Here is a 22,868-nt window from a genome sequence, read left to right as displayed (position 1 = left end):
CTGGTTTTAGGGCGAAATGTATTGGCATGCGGTCGATGGCTTCTTCAAAGTCAAGAGGGAATAGGGCACACCTGAAATTGAGGGACTGTCAGTGGTGTTTTGAGTCTCATTCATGAAAACGTTTCTTTGGATTATCGATCTGTAGACTGATGAGTGAGTCAATGAACGCAGAGTTGTCTTGTGACTTCAATAATTCACTCATTTCCTTATCATCATCATGTATGTTACAGCTTCTTTAAGTACCCAATACTGGATGAGTTTTTTTTCCAGGATTTTTCATAAAAAAAGTATTTGGGATTTCATATAATTTCATTATGTCTCTTTGTCCCCACTTTCTTTCTTTCTCTCTCTCTCTCTCTCTCTCTCTCTCTCTCTCTCTCTCTCTCTCTCTTTTCTTTTTTTTACACAGGGTTTGACAAGGTTAAGGATCCCTAGCTTTATTGACAAGCTATTTACAGGTTAAGGATTCCTAACTTTATTGGCAAGCTAGGAGCTGTTACCTACATCAGCTCATTTGAAAGCATTTTTATTGTTAAGAGACATACAAGTAGGGAACAGGATGAAATTGGAGCCATCTATGGGCCAGCATTTTCATCTGATCAACTGACTTTATCTTGTTGACATCATAATGCTCTCTCTCTCTCTCTCTCTCTCTCTCTGTATATATATATATATATATATATATATATATATATATATATATATATATATATATATATATATATATATATATATATATATATATATATATATATACATGTATATATATATATCCATCCCTCCCCGTTTTACACAGGGTTTGACAAGGTTAAGGATCCCTAGCTTTATTGACAAGCTATTTACAGGTTAAGGATTCCTAACTTTATTGACAAGCTAAGAGCTGTTACCCACATCAGCTCATTTGAAAGCATTTTTATTGTTATGAGACATACAAGTAGGGAACAGGATGAAATTGGAGCCATCTATGGGCCAGCATTTTCATCTGATCAACTGACTTTATCTCGTTGACATCATAATGCTGTACGAATGTGCTCCATACTCAGAGTCATCCTGGGGATAAATGATCTCAGATAAAGTGATGTTCTGGAGAAGGATACAGCCAGAGTGAAGTTGCTGCTTTCTGCCCGTCTTGTGGTACAGAAGCTTGCTTCACACTGTCCTCGAAGTGGGTCCAAGTGTGGTACTTTGAAAATATTGGCCTTGTACATAACAGTAAGGCCACCCACATCACTCCTGTGTTAAAGGCTCTGCTGAAATGACAGATCTATCCAGGACTGGTCCAGGCGAGAGATAAGACATCTTGCTCTGTTCTCTACTCTGTCAAGCAGTCGCAGATGAGAGGGGAGAGGGGGGGGGGCAGGAAAACCAAGAAAGTGTGAGCGTACTTGTGCCTCGTACAGAATCTTGCAACCCCTACTGTCAAGCAGATACGAGATGCGGCGAAGTGCTTTAAGATTCCTGGCTGCCTTGTTTGAAAAATTTACAATGTGGTTCTTCATGGTCAATTTGGAGTCAAATTTCACCCCAAGGATATCAGCTTCTTCCCCAGGTGCCAACACCCTCCCATTCATCCTTACTACTGCACCAGCATTACCATCATGGTGCTTAGAGATCATCATTTGTGATTTCTCAGGTGCAAATGTTACTTGCCATCTATTTCCCCAAGCTGATATAGCTCTTAGTTGGTGATTGATGTAGCTTAGAGCAGTTGGTATTTCTTCTCTTGGATAAGTGAATGTCAGTGTACAGTCGTCTGCATATGCATGGGATTCTGGGATGAGATGAAAAAGGTCATTGAAGTAGACATTCCATAACAATGGTCCCAGCCCCAATAGGATGTCTTGCTGATTCTGTTCCATTGAGAACTAACCTTAAAGATCTACCATGAAGGAAATCACTGAGGAGACATAGCGTAGAGCCTGCAATTCCCAGAGCTTGCAGTTTTGGTAAGAGGCCCTGGTACCACACCCGGTCGAAAGTGCCAGCAATGTCCAGTGCTACCACACAGCTGACTTTGGATTCATCCAGTGACTGGTGCCACTTAGTGGCACCAGTCACCAGATCAGCAGCAGAGTAACCTTTCCTGAAGCCATAGTGACGATCACAAAGTAGCCAGTGGAAGTCAGAAAACTCTGTCATTTGTCTAGAGATTATTGTCTCAAGGAGCTTGCCAGTGATTGACAGGAGTGACACCGGTCTGTAGTTGCTGATTTCTGCTCTGCTCTTCTTTTTGTGAACAGGAACTACATTTGCCTCTTTTCACAGAAAGGGCCATTTACACTGTACTAGGCAGTGCTGAAAGATACGAGTTAGAGGTGCTGCTAGCTGGTCTTCACATCTTCTCAGCAATCTTGGGCTCAACTTGTCTGGGCCCACAGCATTTTCTTTATCAAGCGATTTAAGAAGGAAATACACCTCCTCTTGCCTTGTTGTCACCACTGACAGTTTTGACACAGTTCTTGCAGCTAGCCAAGGAGGGTCCCTTGCTGGATCTGGAACTTGCATTTTGGTAGCAAAGTGTGCGGCAAAGAGGTCCACTTTCTCTTGACTGCTAGTAGAGGTGGTCCCATTCTGTCGATATAGAGGTGGAATGAGTTCATCAGGCAGATAACCTTATCTGTCCTTGACCAGGGACCACCAGGTTTTGGAGCCTACCCTACCTGATGCTAGCTTTCTTTTTGTATTCACTTTCTCTCTCTCTCTCTCTCTCTCTCTCTCTCTCTCTCTCTCTCTCTCTCTCTCTCTCTCTCTCTCTCTTTCTCTCTTTGCCCTCTTGATTGAGCATGATTCTTTGTGTACACAGGTCTGAACCTTTATTATAGTATGGAGGATAGCGGTCTGAGACCGCTATCCTCGACACTGTTTGTCCCGACCGAGTCCTCACTGTTGATAAATACGAGGTCTAGGGCTCTATCTAGTCTGGTTTACTTAGTGATCAGCTGGCTAAAGAAAGTGTATGCAACACAAGTGGAAAGAAAAACAAGGGGGAGACGTGATAACAGCTTACCAAATGTTCAGAGGTAACTGAGAGGGGTGACAGGAATTGGCTATTTGAGATAAGGAGAATAATTAGAAGTTAAAGACACATATGCTTCACTGGTATTTCAGGAAGCATTTCTGTAATCTCATTCTGGTCAAGAAGTGGAATGATCTTGACGATAAAGTGGTGAACGTAGGTTCCCACTATAGTTTTACGAGCAGGTACGACAGTGGCAAGTGGCAAGATGAAAAGGCAGGGCCAGATTGCTTGAAAAGCTAGAGGAGCAGGTAGAAATAGCAGGTAATGTGTTGCAATAGATCAGGAAGGAAATAGCGAGTGTTCGTGCGTGACGACGTATCAGAGTGGGTGCATGTATCGATTCGGGTTAAACAAGGGTCAGACCTAGGTCCGGTGCTGTTTCTAGTATATGTCAATGACATGACAGCAGGGATAGAGTCATAGATGTCCTGTTCGTGAATGATGTGAAGCTAATGAAGAGAATTAAAGAAGGCGAGGATCAGGTAAGCCTACAAGGAGATCAGAGCAAGCTGCAAGTCTAGTCTGACAAATGGCTTCTGGAGTTTAACCCCACCAAGTGCAAAGTCATGAAGTTTGGGAAGGACAAAGAAAACTGCAAACGGAGTACAGCCTAGGAGGTCAAAGGCTGCAAAGCTCACTCAAAGAAAATAATCTTGGGGTGAGCCTCATACCGAGCACATCTCCAGAGGCGCACATCAACCAAATAACTGCTGCAGCATAGGGGTGCCTGGCAAAGCTAAGAATAGCATTTCGACATACAAGTAAGGAGTAATTCAAGACGCTGTACACTGTGTACATCAGAGTAGCATGGAACCCACACCTGGTCAAACACGTTAAGAAATTAAAGAAAGTGCAAAGGTTTTGCAACAAGACTAGTCCCAGAACTAATGGGTATGCCCTGCGAGAAGACGTTAAGGGAAATCATCCCGACGACACTGGAGAACAGGAGGGATAGGGATGACATGATTATGACATATAAAATACTGAGAGGAAGAATAGGTGGATAGTGACAGAATGTTTCAGAGATTGGGACATAGCAACAAGAGGTCACAATTGGAAGATGAAAACTCAGATGAGTCACAGGGATGTTAGGAAGTATTTCTTCAGTCATAGAGTTGTCAGGAAGAGGAACACTCTGGAGAGTGAGACAGTAGAGGCGGGGTCCATACACAGCTTTAAGAAGAGGTTTGATAATGCTCATAGCGAAGGGGGAGATTGGACCTCGTAGCAACCAGCGAAGAGGGAGGGCCAGATGAGTACACACACACACACACACTTCCAAGCCACTGAGAGATCTAGGAAATGATAAGGGAAGCAGCAGTGGTAATGCTTAAATCGGACTCAGGGACGCAGAGGGAAAAGCAATAGGAAGAGTAGAAGGAGAGATCAGTTTTTATCCATGGACTTCATTGGGCCGAAAGGAAGGATATATAAAGAACGACGATAAAGAAAAATTAGAGATTGAAAATGCCATCAAACAAAAAGAAGAGGTCATGACTTAACTGATAAATTCTTAGAGAATCGGGGGATACCTGAGTAGAAAAACAGACCAGTCAAATTGATTTTCAGGACACAAACAGTGTGAAACAGGATCTCACAGCAGAACCCATGGCTAAAGGAAACAACATAATATAAGTTGGTGTACCTTGACTGTGACAGAGCACATACAGAATGACAGAAACTGAGAGAGAGGATATAAAATCCAAGGAGCAAGAAAGAGAGACATGACTAGAGACAGGCAGGGGCACCCGGATTCACGAGGACAAGCAAACACAACCACACATAGAACAACACAACCAAAGAAATTAACCAAAGGCAAACCACACTCCGTGCTCATAGACCCCCAAAACAAACCCCACCTACACAACAGCCTCCCATACTGCCATGCTAGGTCTCCCACTCCCCCAGCCACCTCAAGCACCCCTGAATACAATTCTGAAAAAGAAACTGAAGGTATGGTATACCAACGCAAAGGGATTAACGAATAAGTGCAAGGAGTGACATGAAAGAATCATGTAGGCATCCCCATATGCCAAAGCATTCATGGAAACCAACCTTAAGGGAATGATAACAGATGCGATCTTTCTAACCAGATATCAAATCATGAGGAAATATAGCTTCAATTACAAGGAGATTGACTGGGAAAACCTGGAGCCTCATGGGGGACAAGAAATGTGGAGGGCTTATATGTTGAGGTGGTATTAGAAAATCTCATGCCTCAACATGTTAGGAACACTACCAGAGAGAGAAGAGAGGATGAAGCAGCAAGGCCGGATCTCATATTCAACTTGAGCAGTTCAGACATTCGAGATATCACACATGAAAAGCCATTTGGAGCTAGTGATCACATGGTCCTGAGCTTTAAATACATTGCATTGCTGATCTCACTGTAGGCAGGACACGGTCGCTATGTTCTCTAGTGCCTTACGATCCCCGTGTTTGGGAGAGGCTTGTTAACTTGCGTGTGGCTTCGTGGAACCTTCCTCTTCGTCCTCAACAACAGAATTAGTGCGTCGTTGGCTGCCTTCCCAAGAGCAGGCTGTCTCCCTCTGCACTCCTGTTGCCTCTCTACACTGCTGACAACTGTTCGCCTTCTTCAAATACCAGGATTCTGTGCGTTGTGGGTTGCCTTCCTCTGCACTCCTGGTGTTGCCTCTCACCTCCTCCAGTGACCACAGCGCCTCCCACAAGTTACACAAGCTTCCCAAGTGTGTCGTCTGCACGAGGCAGAGCTTAGGTTGTCGTCCCTAGGCTTCCAGAGTGCATCGCAGTGCTCCATTAGCATCTTTCATTTTAGTTCACCAGCACAGCCGGGCAAGTAAGCGTGTCTATTATACACGTACTTGCCCACCTGAGTGCTTCGTAGTTAGCCAGTTTTACGTTTTTTTTGTTTTTTTTTTTTTTTTTTTGACGCCTCCACCGCCATTTTGTTTATATTAGTTGTATTTGTTGTTGCCCTACACTACTCGTAATGTCTGTTTCTCTCCCCATACTGACACAACTCTGTTCCTAGATTATTATTTTTTATTCTGCATCCTACAAAACTTATTGTTCAATAAACGTTCGAGGCAAGCTTTCTGAGGCAGGTTTCTCGATCAGCTGGACTCCTGGCCGAGTCCAGCTATTCTAGCCACCTACGAAGATGACTGCTGTGACTTAAAACTTGACCTTGCTGACAGAAATAACGTTACTGTTGATGACGTTCACAGACCTCCCTCCTCAAACATTCTTAAAATCCGTTGCTCCACCCCTGAAGAAGTTTAGTATCTCCATCAACATGACATTCGTGCCAAGACCTATATCATTCCTGCTACTTCTCTAGTCATCCCTAACTTCATTCCTGTTGTGCAATGCCTGAAATATTACGACTTTGGGCATGAAAAATCTTCCTGCACTAAGCCTCAAATCTGTTTGAAATGCTTTTCCTCTGAGCATTATTAGACAAAATGCTCTCTTCCACTTAAATGTCCTAATTGTCAACAATCTCACCCTGCCGCTTCCTATCAATTTCCCAAACGTAAAAAATACACACTTTCTTTGGGTTCTAATAAGCAAATTAATTCTCCTAACCCTTCTCTTTACAGCCTCAACCTTCTCTCACCTCTGTCAACTTCCCACCTCTTCATACAACCTTCCAGACACCACACTCATTCCTACCTCAACATTCACATCCTACTTATTTGCAAATGTCATCAGATGCCTCACTACTTCTTTTCCTTTTCTTGTTGTTTCTCTCCAGACAAACTGTCTGATCTCCACCATTGTTCACACCACTGTTATTCTTGCTAAACATTTCGACGTTAACTTCCCAAAACTATTAAATGATCTCTCTGCATATGATCTAACACCTTAATTTCTCTCCAAACTTCACTTTACCTCCCTTTCCCCAACCAGGATAATGATTAATCTATTTCTCCTAAACTTGAATCCACCGCATCTTCCTTGGTCGCCTCTGCTAAAAATGACCCTCATTCTTCATCTTCTATAACTACCCTTACTGAACCCACCTCTTCTCCTTTCAACACACCTTCTTAAAAGCTCAGACCTTCCATTGTTCTACCAGTAGTAAACACAACAGCCACAGAGAATTACACACACTGACTCTAGACAAGAGCTTGATAACATTGAAAAAGCAATCAAACCACAGAAACCCTCAAGCTCTCCTTCTTGAGACACACACAACAGACGCAGCAGATTAGATGATCATTTACGTTGATGGTTCTGTTCACCAATCCACTGGTGCAGCTGGTAGTGCTGCTGTTGTCGTACAGAGTGATGGCTCTCTTAAAGAAATTGGAGCACACATCAATAATTGGGCCTCTACCCTTCAGACAGAACTGTTTGCCATACTCCTTGCACTGAAATGCATCTATGTATCTAAGATTGGCAGTTTAATTGTAACTGATTCACTGTCATCCATAAATGCTCTCAACCCATTAAGTATAAATTGTGGCATGCTTGTGTCAGAAGCCAGACATAGGTATGGTAAGATTGTGGACAGTGGAGTCAGTGTGCACATGCTGTGGATTTCATCTCACATTGGTCTTCGGATGCATGATAAAACTGATAAATTGGCTAAGCTGTATGCTTTCAAAGAGGGAGTAGATTACAATCTAGGCTTGCCAGGTAATAGTTTGAGAACAATAATACGAAAAGAACTTCAACTGAATTTTATTGACTTAAGACTCAGGGAGATTGACACCAGTCAGTCCATCTATCACCATTCTATCATGCAGGAGGAGCCACATGTCTATGGTGCATCCAACAAAATAAGCAGACTCTTGGATGTAGCTACTGCCCGGCTCCAGCTGGGTTACAAGTATCTTTGGCAGGTTAAATCACCACCACCAGATGTAGACCAAACGAAATGTAAACTTTGCCAGATGGACTATTGTCACACCTTTCATCATTATGTACCGGAGTGCGATAAAATTAATGAATTTAGAAACAACTCACTCAGAAATGTTCAAGAAATGGCAAAGTATTTTATCCACAGTGGTATATTACAGACCATTCTGGAGAAATACCCTGACTTTGCTAGCTGTAAATAAAGCATTACCACATGTGTGCGTGTGTGTGTGTGTGTGTGTGTGTGTGTGTGTGTGTGTGTGTGTGTGTGTGTGTGTGTGTGTGTGTGTGTGTGTGTGTGTGTGTGTGTGTGTGTGAGTGTGTGTGTGTGTGACTCAACAATCAATATTTGCACCAATAACTCATTACAGTTGTGACCGTGTGTGGAAGTGTGAATTGCTCATCACTCTATAATTTGTTCATGATTGTAGCCATGTATAAACGTAAGTAACCATTCTTACAGGATTCATTACCTTTGTAACTTGTGAGTTCATTACCTATGTAACCAAACGGAGTAGACGTTCAACAGTAAGCTCACGATATCCCTCCGGAAAACTAATTACCCACCTTCCCCCATATAATTGTTTGTTCCTACATGCTGTCCTCCTCCCCACCTCTTTGGGTACCCCTCCCATATCTAACATTAAAGCCCTGAGGGTTGATATCTGTCCCCCCCCCAATAAAAAGAAAACCCTCTTCAACCACAATCTTACCACCTCCAAAGCAGAACAAAAATATACTACATGAAAAGCCGTTTCAACTTCCCCACAAAAACCGCATGATGCCTCTCTCACAAAACCCATTCGTCTTAGCACCTCTTTCGATGCTAACGTCCCCATAAGAAATCTATAAACTAATTCCCTCGCTCTTGCCGGTATTCTTAATTTACTAAATTCCACCCATATCACTCTCCAATCATATGTGGGATACACTGCCATCCCTTGCATTGATTCCTGACGACGACCCACACCCACTAACCGTTTTACCTTGAGTTTTTTAACATTGCGTACCTTTAACATAAACCGCAACATATCTTCACACTCCACTAAGTCCCTGCCACCCCACCATTTGCGGATATCCCCCATCACCTCCCCCACCCGAAGACCCCTTTCCCCCGCTGCCCGAATATACCTCTGCTTCACATATAGCGCCTTCACCCTAGACCCTAATGCCATCAATCCCAATCCTCCCTGTCTTACCGCAGTCATTACCACATCTTTACCCAACCACGCCCTCCCAAAACCCCACACATACCTTAAGGCTCTTCTTTGTAATTCCATAATATCCTGACTTCTTAAGGGGTAAATTTCCGCCACTCCCCACACCTTACTATAAATCAGCGTATTTACCACCACAACCCTTTGATGCAAGGTTACATCCCCGGCCCTTAGACTCCTGAGCCTACTCAAAGCTCTGTCCATTACCATTTCTGAATTAACCCTCCTGCTCTCCTGTACATCTGCTAAATACAAAATCCCACAAATCTTTAGCCTATCTACAGTTATCCATCCAAACTCCTCCCCCAAGGTCCCTCCTACCCAATTGCCTACCTCCAACAACCGTGATTTCTGCTTATTAACTCTCATCCCAGTAGCATTCCCAAAAATCTCAATTACCCTTCCCACTTTACTTAAATCTTCTATCTCATTAAGTAAAACAGTTGTATCATCTACATAACCAACAATATTCCCACAAAATCCACCTCTCTCCCCCATCCTTCCCATCCCACCATCAACCAGAACATAGAAAGGATTCTGCATACATGCAAAGAGTATTTGGGAGAGTGGACACCCCTGCCTTAAACCCCTCCCCATGCTTACTGAACTACCCAACCTACCATTTACCTGTACTCTCATCGATGCATTCTCATACAATGTCCTCACCCATCCAACCACCCTCCCTCCAAAACCCATTCTCACCATACTCTCAAACAAAAAGTCCCTATCCACATAATCATAAGCTTTCTCCCAATCCAGACCTAGAATACCTCCCTTACTACTACCCTCAAGGAAATCCCGAATACGTCCATGACCTACCCGCATACTCCTCCCCGGGATACCAAATTGTCCCCCATGTATCACCGACCCCATGACCTTCTTCAGTCTATTACCCAAAATTTTCGCAAAAACCTTGTAATCTGCACACATCAAAGATATTGCTCGGTAAGCACTCAACTCTCTTCCCCCCCTCTTCTTTGGCACCAAAACTATGACACCCGTACTTTGCGATGTGCCCAACTTCCCACTAGTTAACATATGATCCAATAGCCTAACAAAGCACTGCCTAATACACCCCCAATGTGCTCTATAAAAATCATTTGGTATACCGTCTATCCCTGGTGTTTTCCCGGTACTCATCCCGAAAACTGCCTCTTCCACCTCAACCTCACTTATACCAACCTCCAACCCCACTCTATCCTGCTCACTTAAAATGCTATGGAACCCCCCTTCAAAAATACCCTCCCAGGAACCCCCCTCCCTCCAACTCCATTTCTCCCTAAACCAACTATCAGCATAGAGACTCATACTTTCAGTATTGGATAGGACTCGACCCACTGGATACCCTCCCACCCCAGGGCTTGTCTCCAATTGTAGAATGGTGGTTACACTCTGTCGGTCCCTAAATTTACGTAAAACAAACCCAGACGGCTTATCACCCCACAATACATCCTCTAACCCCGCCCTAACCCTAATTGCATCAAACCTATCATTGTGTATTTCAGCGATCCTGCTCCGCAGACTGTCCATGTCATCCCTCCTACCACCTCCCCCAACATAACAATCTTGCAACTGTCCCTCCAGATAATTTTGCAACCCAAAACGCCACCTCGCCTCTTCCCGTCCCCTAACCTTAAAAAAATTCGCTATTCCCGGTTTTGCCTGCATTTCCCACCAATCTAACAGATCTATCTCCCTGTCCCTAGCCTCCCAAAAAGGCAACCACCAATCACTGAAAAAAGGCCCCTCCTCCTCCTCCTTAAGAAGCCTTACATTTAATTTCCAGTACCCAGAATAAATACGCACCACTCCATCCCACATCAAATCTGCTATTACCGCCCTGTGATCCGAAAACCCCACATCGAAGGTTTGCACCCTCACAACATCTATACCCTGCTTAATATAAATTCTGTCCAATCGCGCTTCATATCCCCTACGGACGAACGTGTGCTCCACTAGGTATCCCCCCCTCCCCACCACATCAACAACCCCAATATCTCGCAATACATCCCTCAGCACACTCAGCACACAACCCGCCCCTCTCGGTTCGACATCACCACTCCTAATCACACAATTCCAATCACCACCTATTACTGTTATAGCAGGCAAACCTCTCAAGTGATACAGCAATACCTCTCTGACAAAATCTACTTTTACCCTGGTATTGCTAGTTGCTGGCATGTAAACTCCTACAAAACTAGCTCGACTCTCACCCCAGACACCATCCACCCTCACGACCCTCCCACCCCCCCCCTCTTCCCAGCCGATGACACGCAAGGGGCTGGTCTCCTTTATCGCCACTGCTACCCCACCTTTCAATTGCAAACCACTGGTAACATACATCCGATATCCTTTTAACCGCAACACACAACCAGCCCTATGATTATGCTCTTGCAAAAAGCAAATATCTACATCAAACCGCCGTAAAAACCACTCCAACCAAACTTTCTTAACCTCAGTCTTAAGTCCATTGACATTAAGCGTGACACTTCTGAAAATTATAGAAGTGGCGGCTTTCCCCTATGCCGCTGGGATTTACTCGCTGCACTTTTCACATTACGTATTCCCTTACCACTCGAGTTATCCTGTGCAGTCACCTCCCCCCTCCCTCTCCCACTGTGCAACTCAGGCGCACCTCTAGCACTATGTGGCATCGGCTCCACAACCGCTGCCCATGACTTCTTCCCCGGCCTCTGCCCCGGGGTAATAACCTCGTCTATCTCTGATGCCGCAGTTCTTTTTCTAGAACTTCCACTTACACACATCTCACCCTCAGACGAATCCTCCTGGTGTACCTCCACGGCCACCACACACTCCAGCCTTTTCTTACTCAAGTCTTTCTCCACAATTTGTTGTCCCTCCAGCTCTCCAACTTCACATAAACTGAGGACACCTTCTACACCGGGCTCATCCCCATCCAAAAAATCCTTGATGACATCTGCCAGTAAACCCTCCTGAGTCGAAGCTTCCTGGACTAAAGACTCCTCAGATAACACCTTCGACTCCCCCGACTCCCCTGGGATAGTGACACACGTCTCCTCCTCCGCCACCTCCCGGTCGACCTCCTTGCTCCAGAGATCAGGCCTCCGGCCTCCAGAGGCAACAGAGCCAGGCACCAAATCACACGACTGTTGAATCACAATCGGCGTTTCCAGAATTCGAGGAGCCTGCCTCCTAGGACACTGGGCTGCCATGTGCTCATAAGAGCTGCACAGACGACATGTTTTTCTCTGACCCGCATAGTACACATAAACCTGTGTTCTACAACCGGTCATCGTTACATAGGATGGTATAGGCCTTGTTAAAGACATTTTAAGGGTGTAAGAACCTTCCGGCATTCCTTCATACGGACCATCCCTCCATACCCCCATGGTTGCAGAATGCACTGTCCCATAACTGCGAAAAAACTCCTGTAGTCCATACGCCGTAGCCTCGAAGGGTACATTCCGTACCTTCACCCATGTGTAGTACTTAGAAACATCATGTAACACAACATCCATCGCTGAATTCACACTCATGCGTTGTTCCTGGTACTGCTCGACAATTCTTGTGTAGAAGCCGGCTCTCAGAAATTTCACGAAGATTCTTGACAAACCATTAAGAGCGACGCCATATAATTCCTCGTTGGGGATACCATATGTGTCCCTGATGATGTTAGGGAGAAGTACGTTCATCGTATCTCCACTTAACGTACCACGAACCAGCTCTATGCAGATAGTATTTACTCTCCGTACTGTATGTTCAGCCATTTTGATATCCCAAAATGAGCAGCGCACGTCCACACTACTCAATGGTTGTTGATGTACTGTGGTAGCTCGCCTGAAAAACAGCAGAGGGGTGCTGGGCACAACCGCACTCCACCGTAGTCAGGCAGCGAATGCCCTTAAAGTCCCACATTTTAGCACACGCAGCTACAACATGAGCAAACATATCCTGGCTGAATTCATCGAGGATGAACGCCCAGATATGCTGCTTTTAAACAGCACATGTGTGCAAGGCACTTAGCGAATCAGACATTGGGGCTACGCTACACGCAATTCTATTGCTAATTCGTATAATGGTACTGCCATTATGGTAAACAGTACTATTTGGCATGATTTTCTTAACATCCCTTTTATCTGTTCACACAACATAGCTGTAAAAGTCTTCACACTACATGTACCCAATATTGTTTACACTACTTGTGCCTGACCTAATTCTAACAAAAACATTCCTGATTTAACCCTTCTTTTTAATTATTCCAACATACATGTCTGTTTCCTTGCAGACTTAAATGCAAAACACACAGCCTTCCACGACACCTACACTAACACACATGGGAACCAACTACAGTACACCTAATACACCTTGACCCACACTTCCTGAGAGGATGAGGACCATGCCAGACACTAGTTATCCCTTATTCAAGCTGCTGAGACACACTGTATACGGAGCCGCAGAAAATTCTGGATTTTTTTTTCAGGTCACTGGATTCCCTAAAACAATACTCTTCCAAGACATAACACACAACAGCATAGGTTTTCCTTTGTAGTGGTGGCTGGTAGACATGTCCAGAGCTGCTGTTATGCTTTTTATTTCTTCAGATGCATGAAGATGTATTGATACACTTACAGTTTTATGTGCTTGACTTTTATATATATGGAACAAGAAAAGTATTTGATGTACTGTTTTCATATTTCACTTCATGATCTTATGCGTGTTTAATGACCAATGGAATTTTGAAGAAATGGCAAGTAAAGACATAGGGGAAGCAAGGGCCTACATAATAGCAACATTTCAGACTGGAGGTCCATGGGTGGTGATTGCAGTGATGTATAACCCACCACAGAATAGCAGGCGACCAAGACAAGAATATGATGAGAGTAACAGAGACATGGTCGATATACTCGCTGAAGTGGCAAAAATGGCCCATGTGAGCAGGGCAAAGCTACTAGTTGTGGGTGGCTTCAATCACAAGAAAACTGGCTTGGAAAACCTGGAGCCACACGGGGGCCCAAGAGCGTGGAGGGCTAAGATGATGGAGGTGGTACTGGAAAACCTCAAGCATCAACATGTTAGGCACATTGCGAGAGAGAGAGAGAGGAGAGGGAGATCCAGCAAGACTAGACCTGGTATTCACCTTGAATTGTTCAGATATTGAGGACATTACACATAAAAGGCCCCTCAGAGCTAGTGATCATGTGGTCCAGAACTTCAAATACACAGTAGAGTTACAACTGGAGAGGGAAGCAGGACGAATGAAGCCAAATTACAAAACAGGTGACTACACAGGCATGAGGAATTTCCTACACAGGGTTCAATGAGAAAGAGAATTGGCAGGGAAATCAATAAATGATATGATGGAATATATGACAACAATATGTAAGAAAGCACAGGAAAGGTTTGTGCCCAAGGGCAAGAGAAATAATGAGAAGGCCATGACGAGCCCTTGGTTCACCCAAAGGTGTAGAGAGGTCAAAGCTAAGTGTGTTAGGGAATGGAAGAAGTATAGAAAGCAAAGGATCCAGGAAAATAAAAAGATTAGTTGAAAAGAAAAAAAAATGAAAATGTACAGAAAAGGAGGGAGGCCCAGCGACAGTATGAAAATAACATTGTGGGGAAGCCAAGTCTAACCTGATGTTGTTTTATGATCACATCAGGAGAACAAAAAAAGTCAAAGGAGGGGGGATCACAAGAAATGGCAGAGAAGTATGTGAAGAGCTAAACAAGATATTTAAAGAAGTACTTAGTAACAGTGGAGACAGATAGGATTCCAGAAAATTGGAGTGGTGTGGGTACACCTTCAAGTGTTGGACACAATAAATACAACCGTGAAGATGAAGAGGCTCTCAAGTGACCTAGATACCTCAAAGGCAATGTGCCTGGACAACATCTCCGTGGGTCCAGAGAGAATGAGTGGAGGCACTGTGTGTGCCACTAACAACAATCTTCAACACATCAATCGAAACAAGGCAAATGTAGTCCCAGCATACTATACATGTCAGTGACATGTATAGTATGCAAATTCATGGAGAATATTATCAGGAGAAGAGTGTGGAGCACCTAGAAAGGAATGAGCTTATTCACGACAACTATCACGGTTTCAGGAACGGGATATCTTGTGTCACAATCCTACTGGAGTTCTTTGACAAAGTGATGGCAGTAAGGCAGAGAGAGAGAGAGAGAGAGAGAGAGAGAGAGAGAGAGAGAGAGAGAGAGAGAGAGAGAGAGAGAGAGAGAGAGAGAGAGAGAGAGAGAGAGAGAGAGAGAGACAGGTGGGTAGATTGCATTTTCTTTGTAGGAAGTCATTTGACATAGTTCCAAACAAAAGATTAGTGCAAAAGTTGGAGGACCCAGCAGGTATAACAGAGAAGGCACTGCAATGGATCAGAAAGGCAACAGTGAGTCATGGTACATGACAACTTGCCAGACTGAGCACCTAGAAATATCACCAGTCCTAGGACTGGTGATGTTTCTGGGAAAGGATAGAATCAGTAGTGTCCCTGTTTGCAGACAAAATGAAGCTAATGAGAATTCAATCGGACGAGGATCAGGCAGGACTACAAAGGGATCTGGACAAGCTGCAAGCCTGGTCCAGCAAGTGACTCCTAGAGTTTAACCCCACCAAGTGCAAAGTTATGAAGATCAAGGTGTCGTGTGGGTACTTAATGGAGATATGGGAGTAAGCTACTGGACCAGTATGACAAGGTCCTGGATGCTGTATAGGATGAACAAAATACAGATGTAGTGTACACAGACTTTGCAAAAGCTTTATACAAGTGTGACCATGGTGTAATAGCACACAAAATGCGGGATAAAGGAATAACGGGAAAAGTTGGTAGATGGATCTACAACTTCCTGTCAAACAGAACACAAAGAGTAATAGTAAACAAAGTCCCAGGCAGCCATGGTAAAAAGCTCTGCTCCACAAGGCACAGTACTTGCTCCCATTCTATTCCTCATCCTCGTTTCTGACATAGACAGAGATGTAAGCCACAGCTCCGTGTCTTCCTTTGTGGATGACACACGGATCACCGTGGCAGTGACCTCCATCGAAGACACTGCGAGACTCCAAGCGGACATCAACCAAATCTTCGAATGGGCCACTCAAAGCAATATGAAGTTCAATGAGGAGAAATTTCAACTACTCAGATATGGAAAACTTGAAGAAATTAAAAATGTATCAGGGTATACCACAAATTCTAACCATACAATAGAGCAGAAAAGTAATGTGAAGAACCTGAGAGTGATAATGTCAGAGGATCTCGCTTTTAAAGACCACAACAATGTATCTACCTCATCCGCTAGGAAAATGATAGGATGGATAATGAGAAACTTCAAAACCAGGGATGCTGATTCTCTTCAAATCGCTTATGCTCTGTAGACTGGAATATTGCTGTACACTAACAGTCTTCTTCAAGGTTGGCGACATTGCAAACCTGGAGAGTGTACAAAAAACTTTCACAGCACACTTACGTGCAATAAGGCACCTAAACCACTGGGAATTTTTGAAGGCCCTTGATCTGTATTCCCTCAAATGCAGGCGAGAGAGATACATGATAATACACTTGGAAGGTCCTGGAAGGATTAGTACCAAACCTGCACACGAAACTCACTCCATATGAAAAGCAAAAAACTCGGCAGGAGATGCAATATTCCCCCGAAGAAGAGCAGGGGTGCCACGAGTACACTGAGAGACTACACAATAAGTGTCCAGGGCCCAAGACTGTTCAATTGCCTCCCAGCATACATAAAGGGGATTACCATTAGACCCCTGGCTGTCTTCATGAAGGCACTGGACAGGCACCTAAAGTCAGTACCTGACCAACCGGGCTGTGGTTCGTACATCAGCTTGCGTGTAGCCAGCAGTAACAGCCTGGTTGATCAGACCCTGATCCACCATGAGGCCTGGTCTCAGACCGGGCCGCGGGGGCGTTGACCCCCGAAACCCTCTCCAGGTAAAATTCCAGGTAAGGAATACACTCGTTGATCTGTTGGTAACATGAATATTGGCAGAGTCGTGAGGGGAGAGAGCCTAGCCTACCTGTTTGGTTGTATGCCTGAGGACAAGGTGAGAGTGAGTCCTGCCATACCCTATTCACATGGGCATAACCTGGTGATGTCACAAACTAGCCACTGAGCGTAGCTGAAGGGATCCTATATATATATATATATATATATACATATATATATATATATATATATATATATATATATTATTATTATTTTATTATCACACCGGCCGATTCCCACCAAGGCAGGGTGGCCCGAAAAAGAAAAACTTTCACCATCATTCACTCCATCACTGTTCCCTCGCTGCAACATTCATCCCCCACGCTTCACACCCATTTTGGAGCTTTTAAAAACCCATATTTCCCCTACTTTCCCCCCTCTTTGCCCCCCAAGGGACAAATTTCTTTTTTTCCCCCACAGACCCTTGGGTACCACCACTTTTTTTTTTCCCCCATAAATTCTGGGGATTCCCCCCATCTTCAAAAGACCCATCCCTTAAGTCCACCCCAAATATTAAACGTTCACCCCCTCCTTTTCTTTTTCCCCCTCCCAACGGGTTTCTCCTTTCATCCCCTTTTAATTTTTTTGTTATCCTCAAACCTTACTTTTCCGGGTATTCATTTTTAATTTTTTTTCTTTTGAAAACCCTACCAAATTCATCCACCAATCTCTGAAACCCTTTTCTTCAGAATTTAAAAAAGACAGTGTCACCAGAAAGAGAGTTGTGAAACCCCCCACTTTTTGTGTTTTTTATTTTTTAACCCACGCCTTTTTCCCAAAACCCAAATTTACTTTCTTTAAAACCCCCATTTAAAATATTTAAAAAAACCAAAAAGGTTGCCCAATCACACCCTTTTTTCCCTATCCATTTTTTTACGGGGAAAAAAATTCCCCCACATATTTTAAAAATTTTGAGCCTCACACCCTTTAAAAACCTTAAATTTTTTCAGAAACCCTTACCCCCTTAAACGGGGCCCTGCAACATCTGCCACCGTTCTCACCCCCCCCTTTAAACCCCTTTTTTTCCAAACCAAATCCCAAAAGCCCTTTAGCCATCAAACTTTTTTCCCCATTTTATTTTTCCCCACTGAAACCCCTTTGGTCCAAAAACCCCTCCCTTTTTCCAAACCCTCCCCCATTTTGTATCCATTCCCCGCCTTACTTAATTTTAATTTAAACCTCCCCAAATACACTTTCCAGGTACACTAACAGATTTACCCTCAAAATTTTTGATTTTTTTACCCCCTTTTTGTTTTTATACAAAGGAACCATGATGCCCTCCCCAATCCCAGGAAATTTTTACCCTTCCAAAAATTTTTAAAAAAAGCCCCAACCACCCCCAAAACTATATCCCCCCCCGTTTTAAATTTTTATTTTTAAATTCCCATCAATCCCCCTACTTTCTTATTTTCCCTACTCCCTTTCACGAAACTTCCCCACCCCACCAACTGGCTCTTCCTCACCCCTACAAGATGTTTTCCCCTTGAAAGGAAACACAGTTTTCCCATTTTCACAAAAAAAATTCCTAAAATTTTTCCCTTTCCCTTTCCCAAACTTAACCCCCCTTTTTAAAATCTCCCCTTTTTTAATAGAAAAAACCATTTGTTCTCGGGGTTTTCAAATTTTGAACCTTAAATTAAAAATTTTTTTCTTTTTTTTCAACAAAAATTTTGGAAAAATTCCACCCACCCCATTTCCCTCTCTTTAAAAGGTTTTAAAAACCCCCAATTCTTTTTTCCCAAATTTTTCCCCTTTGCACCCATTTCTCCTTTTGTAAAATTTCCATATGCTAATTTTTTTCCCCCTTTTACACTTTACATCATCCCCCCCCAAATTTTCCCCCTTCCCCCCAAAACCCACTTTCCTGAAAACCACAAAACTTCCCTAAAACACTTAAACACATTTTTAAAAATCCCCAAACCCCTTTTTGACCCCATTGCCATTCCATTAAATCATCATCCTCCAAAGCTGTTTATTTATTTTTAATTCCCTTCCTTTTTTTAGTTTAAAAACCTTCACCTTTTCTTCCTGATGTTTTTATTCCCCTTTTGGGATCCCACTTTTTTTTATTTGGGTTTTTTACTTTTTAGAAAGTGATCTGAATTCTTCCCCTCCAAAAAGGGGGCACCCCAATTTCCATTCAAAGCTTTTTTATCTCCCAAATAAAACCCAACAAACTATTGTCATTTTCCCTAATCAATCGGGAAATTTTATTTAACCTTTTTTCTAAAATATGTATTACCTATAACAAAAAACCCCTTTCAAAAAAGCCCTTTCCAAAGGTCCCTTATAATTTAACCCCCCCCAAACCCCTCCACCCCCTTTCCCCCAAAAAGCCTAAAATTTCAAGTCCCCTTTTACCCAAAATTTCTTTTCATTTTGGTTCAAAGGCCCCATACATTCATTTAAAATTTCCAAAACTTTCCTTCTGCCCCCCAGGTCAACAGCTTTTTTGGCCCAAATTTCGCACCCAAACCCTTTTTTTTTAATCCAAAATTCCGAATTTAAAATTCATATTTTTTTCCATAACTGATTTTAACATTACTCCACCCTTTTCCCTTTTCTAACTCCCCGGGATACCCAGTTTAATCCATTTAATTTCTCACTGAAATCTCCCCCCTTAAGTTTTTTTTCACTAAAATTTGAACCAATTTTTTTCCATTCATAACACCAAAATTTCTTTCTGTTTCTTTGTCACCCGGTTTTTACATCCAAATTTAAAACCCCAGTTTTTTAAATTTTTTCTTTTTTTTTTTAGTAATTGTAGGGGGGTTACACCCCCATTGCCCCTGTTTTAAAAATCCTAAAGAACGGCAGGGGTTTAGGGGGAAAGATTTTTTCCACCCCCCTTTGAAAAAAAGAAGAAATAAAAAGAAAAAGGGAGTTATTTAGAAAAAAGAAAAACCTAAAAAGGTTTTATATATATATATGAAAAAGGCCTGTGAAGTGTGACCAAAGGAAAAAATAAAATAAAAAGATATCCCTGTTATCTTAAAAAACTGAGAAGAAAAAGAAACCAGAATCCACATAAAAAAACAACAGGTTTTTTTTTCCCGCCCCTGGGGACGGTAGTATCCCCGGGGGGTTGCCGCTCAAAAACCCCTTCCCATTTATTTATATAACCCAAAATAATATATAGAAAATAATTATTATATGTAATATATAAATTTATTATATATATACATATACATATATATGTCTTGAATATGTAAAAACAATAATTAGCAAGAGCCGTTTAAAATTTTCCTTTTTAAAAATTTTTCTTATATTTTAAAAATATATTTTTTATTAAAAGTTGAATTAAAAATTTTTACCCCAAAAAAGGGAAATTTGAAACCACCCAAAATTTTTCATAAAAGCAAAAATTTTTTTATTTAACCAATTAAATAAATTTTTAAAACGTTTACTTTTAAATTTAGTAATAAAAAAAAACATAATCGAATATTTTTTTTAAACCGAATGATTTTTGGGGAAAAATTAGTATTTTCAAATTTCACTTTTCCTATATAAGATGAGCGCTGCCTTTTCAAGAAAGCAAGTTTCCATTTACGAAATATATATATATTTTATAAATATATAATAAATATATATATATATATATATATATATATGCAAGGAAAATTTATGAGAGCAACCCAAATATTAATAAACACTGATTCCCCTTTGGAGAACTGAACCACGAACCTTTGGACAAGGTACGCAGTGCTTTTCCAATCTACCCAACTGACCAAAATTTGTAAAAATGGGGCCCACGCCCATCCAACAAGCCAGGGAGAAGGGTTTGCTTTTATCCTTTATCCTTCTGCATCAGCCTTACTAGAGAGGAAAATTTTAAAGGGGAAATTCCCCTGGGGCATGGAAATATAAATTAAAAAAACTACTTTAAAGGGGAAAATTGCCCTCAACCCAGGGGCAAAGGGAAAAGTGCTTTTAACACCACATTTGGGGTTAATTTTGGGTGGAAAGAACCGTTTTAACCGGGCAGCTTTCAGGAGAAGGGCCAAACTTTTCATTCATCCATGCATCAGCCTTCCAGAGAAAAATGGGAATTCCCACGTATGTTGTTTGCATTTATAGTTCCAGACTGAACAGGGGTTTTGGGCTGATTTTATCAGGGAAAACATATATAACTTAGAACTAATCAAGAAATGGGGTGGTGAATGAAGAATGGGCAAATATTGAAAAGGGTGTTTTTTTAATTTTGGGTGGTAGGGAATGCATTACAAAAAATGGTAAAAAATCATAGTACAATTAAAAGGAAAAAATGATCAACATTTTATTATAGCCCAAACAGACAAGACATCAAGTACTTTCATATTACTTCTTTCCTACTGAAGGAATGTACAGAATCGGTGGAGTGGGTGGTCTTTCCCTGGTTGAAATAGTTAATGCTATAACATGAAATATTAGCAAGGAAGAACAGATGTACTATCACTTACTGCAACATGTAAAAAAAGACTCAATAAACAACTTACATAGCAAGAGTGACTGCCAACTAGGATATTATCACTATCTGTAACACAGGGGACAACAGAAGACACTCTAGTGAGTGCACTAGCCACAGAAATGACTTTCTGCAATGGCTTCTGACATCAGCAAGAGATGGCATAACTCACTGCAAGTAGTCTTTCTTCAAAAGGCGTCCACTGGGGAGGAACTACCACTTGAACAAGTAGCCATCGCAGGGATAGTGGTCTCAGTACCCAGGGTTGGCCGAGGTTCCTCTGAACCTACAATACAAGATATTGTAGGGACTGGACTCCAGACATGAGTGACAGTTTTACTAGCGCCTGACCGCTCAGCTACATTAATAAGTATTTCGCAGATCTATAAGAACTTAATCTGAACTTCACATTTCGCAGCACTGTGACAAATCTCTGATACAAGCTGTGAGAACAAACATATTGTCTAAGAGCTAGATATGGTATTGCAGTTGGTAAGGGAAAATTAAGATTTTGCACTGATCCATTATTGCTGTGACTGGCAGAATTCACTAAGGTATCGCTCAAAGGTACTTGAGACATGATTGCAAAGAATGGACACAAGAATTCAAAGAAGGCAAGAATAATGAAAGAGAATATACTAAACAATAGTAGTCCTGGTTTCTTCTGAGTGCCGCATACCTCGGAGCGGTCCCTCCTCTCGGCTGTCCCCACAGTACGGTCCCTCCTCTCAGTGGCTGCCTCCTCTGTACGCTGTATTCCTGAGCGGTCTCCTTCCGCGCCGCGCACGCGTGCCCACCCGCCCACGCCCTCGCGCCCGCCCTCGCGCCCGCCTCACCGCCCGCCCGCGCCCTAACCCGCGCCTTCTGCAGCGCCTTCTGCAGCGTCGTCCGGATCGCCCCCGCTCCCCGAATTTTTTTCCGATTTTTTTCGAAGTTTTTTTTGAATTTCTTGTGCTCTCCTTGGATCAAGTTTTTGAGGTTCCCACTCCCACTTTCACCCCATCCCAAATTTTTTTTCGAATTTTTTTTGAATTTCATTTTCTTATGATCTCCTTGGATAAAGTTTTTCTCGATATCAATAATACAAAGATTTTCCCCCCACACCTCCCACCATCCACTTCTACCTTAAGTATTTCTCCTCCATCTCCTTGGATCAAGTTTTTTCTCGATATTAAATAATACAAAGACTCCATTTCCTTGGATCAAGTTTTTTGGATCCCCCCTCTGGGGGTAAGCATTCAAAATGGACTCCCACTTGCATCCCAAATTCCCTGCTCCAATTCCTCGGATCAACACCCTCCCACCATCCCCTTCTACCCCAAGTATTTCTCCTCCATCTCCTTGGATC

This window comes from Cherax quadricarinatus, chromosome 20 (assembly GCF_038502225.1).
Source record: "Cherax quadricarinatus isolate ZL_2023a chromosome 20, ASM3850222v1, whole genome shotgun sequence".
NCBI lineage: Eukaryota > Metazoa > Arthropoda > Malacostraca > Decapoda > Parastacidae > Cherax > Cherax quadricarinatus.
This window is presented reverse-complemented; position numbering follows the sequence as displayed.